This window comes from Chaetura pelagica, unplaced genomic scaffold (genome assembly GCF_000747805.2).
Source record: "Chaetura pelagica isolate M959 unplaced genomic scaffold, ChaPel_1.0 scaffold126, whole genome shotgun sequence".
NCBI classification, from domain to species: domain Eukaryota; kingdom Metazoa; phylum Chordata; class Aves; order Apodiformes; family Apodidae; genus Chaetura; species Chaetura pelagica.
Genome location: NW_009953787.1, coordinates 2,450,586 through 2,456,585, shown reverse-complemented (window position 1 = coordinate 2,456,585; position 6,000 = coordinate 2,450,586).

The following is a 6,000-nucleotide window of genomic DNA, read 5'->3' as shown; positions in this document are numbered from 1 at the left end:
CCTGCTGAATACCCCAATGTCAAGGCATGAGGAAAGTAGAAAGAAAAGCTTTTCATGCAGAAGCTTCACTGACAGATTTTTGGGTCAGAATCTGTTAAACATAGATTAATTAGGGAATGATGTATTATCCTTATTATCTTTCTGGAGCATGAGCAGCACTTGTGACTGAATAATATTAAACCTTATGTGTTCCCTGCCTAAACCTTAAGCCATCCAGAACTCATACAGAAGATGCTCGGAAGTGTAGAAAGATAAAAAGCCAGAAATATATCTTTAAAACAATATGTTAATATTAATGTGTTTTGCTTCTTTAAGTAGTATTATGCAGGACACTTCAAAAGGATCAGAGGGAATGTGCTTTGATGACAATGAGCAGTGAAACTGTGTAGCTATAAGGGATAGTGATAACAGCACAGTGCTGTTAATTAAATTAATTCTCCTTCACTTTTGAGCTCGAAGTGTCCTCTGCTGACTGGCACATAATGTGTATTTCACAGTATATTGATTTGTGGGCACCATAACAGCTTTCATAATGACTGTAAATAGACATCTGGAGAAAACGGGACTGGAAAAGTACAAATTCTGATTTTCACCATAGATCCAAAAAAAAATTAACTAAGCGGACAAACATAATTTGGAAAAAAACAAAGTTAATTAAGAAAATTACACTTCTATTTTAAAATATATGCTTGAAAAAAAATGTCTGCAGAAGAAGTCTCATTTAATCATCCTGTTTAACTCAGCTGTGTTTTAAGTGAGTATGCCCTCCTCAAAATGCCAACACTTTGTCATGACCTCAGGAGGTACAAGGCCAAGCACAAGGCCCTGCACATGGGTAAGGGCAACGCCCAGTAACTGAACAGATTGTGGGATGAAGAGCTTGAGAGCAGCCCTTCTGAGAAGGACTTGGGGTTTAGTGGTGGATTTATCACAGCATGTCCTCTTTTTGATTTATTGAAAAAGAATCATCTCTGGGAATGGGATCAGTCTCTTGATAAGGCCCTTGAACTATTATTATTGGAGGCACAGACATACCAAACTCTGGAGCCTCTCCATTCAGGGGATCCAATAGTGGGGGTTCTCAGCTAGGGCCTTATCATATCACTTTTGGCAACAGGGACCCAAAGGGAGTACTCAGCCAAATAGTTTCTACTCTCAATCATTTAAGGATTCAGAAAAACAATATTCTGTTCTGGAAAAGGGATTGCTAACAGTATATACAGCACTGAAAGAAGTCAGTAAGATTAGTAAAAAACAAAAGGTAATCCTTCGAGGCCCTTTCAAGGTAGTTAATCAAGTCTGGGAAGGCCCCTCCAGAAGGAATATCCCAACAAGACACAATCAGAAAGAGGTATAGCCAGACTGAATACTATTCAGGACTTTACCAACTTGAAGAAGGCCCAGACAAACAACTGAAAATTCAGGAAACAAACAATACATCATTGTGATTATGGAAGAGGTATCAGGATTGACCTGTGCTGAAGCTGTTTCTAAGGCAAATGGAGAAAACATGGTTTGCTTTTTAGAAAAGGTATTTGGTATTCTGCCTAAGCCCACAAATATTCAGTCTGACAATGGAACTCACTTCACCTCACATCTCATACAACAGTGGGCTAAAAGGGAAGGTATTAAATGGACTTTTCATGTCCCATACTACCCACAGTCTAATGGGATAGTAGAGTGCACTAATGGCTTAATTAAACTCCTAATTTGCCCACAGGACTCAAAATAGGATGAAAGATTGAAGCATGCAATCACTACTATAAACAATAGGTGGGAGGGTGAATGGGTGCCCCTGCCTAAATGCTTTTTTCCCTGAGTTATCTACTCAAGATCACAGAGAAAACAAAAGGTGTCTCTCTCTGGTTGCCCAGATAAGTGCTAGATGCTCCATCCCTGACATTTAAGATCAGATTGTGTGGGACTGCTTTGTTAAACTTTGAAATCTTCTGTCACCCAGACCATAGTAGTTTTTTGCAAATGATATATAATACTGCTTCCTGGAGGAAAAAGAGAGAGAAGTAAAAAAATAACAACAACAAAAAATACCCCAACAAAAACCCCAATCAACCAGAGCTTAATTATTAGGTTAACATATTAAACACTCATCTCTTTAATTAGTAGAGTGCCTGGAGAAGCACTACAAATTCCATTCAGAAAGACAGTTTTCTAACAGAGATGGGGAAAACCCCCAAACATTTAGATGGCTAATTCTAAGCAGCTTCAAATATTGGATGAAAATGTTATCAGAAGGGGATCATGCTGTAAAGCTGATGGAAACTTTAACACTGAGAATAACAGAGAATAAAGCAAGAAAACCTTACTGTCTTTGCTTATCCTGCAGATGAACTCCATCATCATGGAGGCAATTACGAGTTTTACCATTTTAATACACTGAGCTTCACTGACTGCCACCACTTCCAGCCCCAGTGTTATCCACTTGCTACCATGGCTGATTGTCTCTGCATCTAAATGAAATCAGCATTTACACAGTTATCAGAACAGCACACATAAATAATATCCTTACTTATTTTCCTTTATTCAACTGTAATTATTACTTCTTGTTCTCATAAACCAAATGTTTATAAAAAACTACTTCTGGGAAAAGAGGTCACAGCTTTCACAGAATGAGATTTCCTAAAAAAAAAATAATAAAAAAATTCTTTTAGTGAATGAGCAAAGCAGATGTGCTGTCTTTTACCCCTGTCCTCTGAGGGAAACTTCACTGCTATCAAGAGTTTCCAAAGTTTCATACAAATCTGCTGGGAATCTGACTGGTTTGCAATGTATTTTTGGTATTTCCAAAAGAGCACAAAAGGTCCTCTTTACTCTGTAAGAGGACAATACATTGGTTAAACAGAAGAAAAAAAAAAACACAACACAAACCCAAAACCAAACAAACCACACAAACAAACAAACAACTTACAAAAATTACATATACTGGCAACTCTGGCAAACAGATTTGTGCATTTTACAATTCCTAATAGCTGTGAGAGAAGCAGATGTACTCAAACCATATGTATCATTCCTTCCTATTAGACAGGGCACTTCTCACTACTCATCAGGATGATATATCAATGAATCCTTGATGTGACCACAGTTCTGTAACTGGCTGGCTATGGAGAGATTATACATACTTGGGTTTACCACCTAGGTTTTATATTAGAATATGAGTTTCAGTGTACATATTGAAAATACAAGCCCTGCACACATTCTCAGGCCCTCTATGCAGTATTGCACAGCAAGAAGACAGAATATATGGGTTTTTTTCAGCCACTATCTTTCCTAGTTAGAGATTCAAGTTAAGGTTATGTTAATGTGCAACATATTAATAGTGAGAAAAAGAGCTAGGCCTATGCCTCCCCCAAGTTTTTAAAAAAATGCACCTTGGGAACTTTGCTCCTTCAAATTAATTACACCATGCTCAGACCTCTAAATTTAATACTGAAATCCCACCATTTTTTACTTTTTTTAATTTACTTTTTAAATGTCAGACCTACAGGATATTATTTAATGTAGGTCTGACAAACACAAGGCACAGTGAAATATCTGGCAAATTAAAAGGCACAGGTTTATAAATCTAAATAAGATACTGCAATACACATACATCAATGCTGAGAAACTGGAAGCAGACTTGGCTGCATCATCAACTAACTTTTATCCAACAAAATGCTTTGCACTGAGATTCAGTCACAAATCTGAAAGACGTCTGAATCAGAACTACATTACTGAAGGAGTATAGCTGCTGGATTCTTTGCCTCCCTTCCTCTGACAGGCACTCTCCTGTTGGGGGGAAAAAAACCCAGCACTCTGTGGTTTGATTCATATCTGGCATTAACTTTATTGCTTTTCAGAAGGTTTTAGTTTTTTCTTCCTCCTGCCCTTTCTAGAGGTCACGTTGCTATAGCTGCACAGATCCTCACGTTTCATGACAAGGATCTGTGCCTGCTCCAGCTAAGCTTGGGAAGCAGCAGTAAACAGGCTCTGAAATCACCAGGCCAAATCAGGCATCTAAAGGTGGTCACCAGCTGCTGCTGAAAGAGTCACCCTATCCTGTCACACTGAGGAACGGGAGGAGGAACTATTCTTTGAAACTATTTATTTATGCTAGAGAAAATCTTCTGTGACCTGATGCTGCCACAGACTTAGGAAGAATGATGGAGTGGTGCTTCCACACTTTCTGTTTTCACCAGTGAAATTCCTAAACAGCAAAGCAAATCAGTGATTGTCAAGTTAAGGAACACAGGAAGTTTTGGTCTTCCCATCCCTTTTGTATGTGTCAAGGATATAGCTTGCTGCTGAAGGTAGAAAATTAAACTAGGAGCAAACTATTTTTTTACAATCCTTATTTTGTGGCATCAGAGTACTTTGAAAATACTGTTGAATTCAGGTTCATGATACTTCCGTCAAGTGCTAAATATTCCTATATTCCACATTAAAAGTGCATTAAGAGAGGTATTACCAAGGGACAGGTTAGAAATCCACAACAAAACTGGACATAGAAACCAAAGCTTCAACTAAGAGATTGCACATAACTTACTTTGCAGAGGATGCTCTCTACGTGGCATAACTGGCAGTGTATTGGTAGCAGAGGGCTACAGGGGTCACTTGTGGTGGGAGACCAGGAAATGCCCTGGGCCAGTCACAGCTACTTCCAATAGCCCTGAAATTGCTGCAGATAACCCACCCTGTGTCAAAACTTCAAAAAGTCAGAGAAACACATGGTACCTCTAGTCATATTTATGTCCTGCACTGGCCCTCACCTCACCACAGATTAACAATAGCTGAGTGCAATGTGTACTCACATTTGTACTCACAAAGGTGAGCTGAAACCTGGCAGTGGCAGGAGATTTTTACTGAATTAGAGCCTGGTGAAGAAAGGTGTTTCTTCATGAAGTAATTTGTTTGGTTTTTTTCCCCTCAATATTCAGATCTGTAATCAAAAGGGTTTTTAACTGTGAATGAACTAAGTCAAATTCTCTGAACCAAGACTGTTTTTCTCATTATGTGCTTATGCTTACTCTGGCATACTACTTACATCTTACATACTATGAAATCCATTGTTAGAGAAATCACACAAAGGAAGTAGGAGGGGCATTATGTGCCATAGCTGGATTGCAGTGTGAACAGTAAGTTACTGTGCTAAGGCAGCTGCATTAAGATTCTCACCAAAAAGTGCATTTAAAGCACCATATACAAGTAGTCACCTACACAGGGTGAAAGTGGGATGCAGGTAATGGGCACCACTCTGCTAAACAGTTCTGGCCATGGGAAGAGGTTAAGAAGTAAATTAAGGTGAACTACTGCCAGTGGAAAAGAAAGCCAGTCACACAGGGAGTCAGCACTTTCAGACTTTTCTTCCTTCAGACTTCTTTTCCCCAAAATTCACCAACTGGATATGTCCTTTTTTTCCTCAGGGCCACCTGCAGGGTCAAGTACTGTGCCAGCTTCCTTTTTTTGTCCCACATAAAACAGCTCTATGAAAGACTCATGGATCTGTCAAATCAGCATGGTGATGGGAATGGGAAAAAGATATGCAGCATTTTAAGCCGTTGCCTCCTCTTTGACAAGTTATGCAACTGTCAAATGGGAAGGGGAACCCTATTTGACTCCTTTGCTTAATTTGATTTTATAACTGCTGCATTGAGTTGCAAAAGGTTGATAAAATCTATTTTAAAAAAAGAACATAAATTCTGCCTGTTAATATTACTATTCATCTACTGCCTGCTTCTCCCGTTATTCTCCCTTCTTGAAGTTATGCTGATTAAATCAGTTGTCTTCCTGTTTATTAAAGTATGTGTCAGTCCATTTATTTAATCAGCTCTTGGCCCATTTTCTAATTAAAGGAGACAATGTGGGCTCATTTCCTGCCATGGTGAAGTTGGCAGGGCACTGTTTGTCCTGAGCTACTGCATTAAAATTCAAGATTATTTGTAATGTCTGCTTTTGTTTGGCAAATCCTTCCCTCCTGTCTGTCCAGCTGAAGACAAAAATATAGAT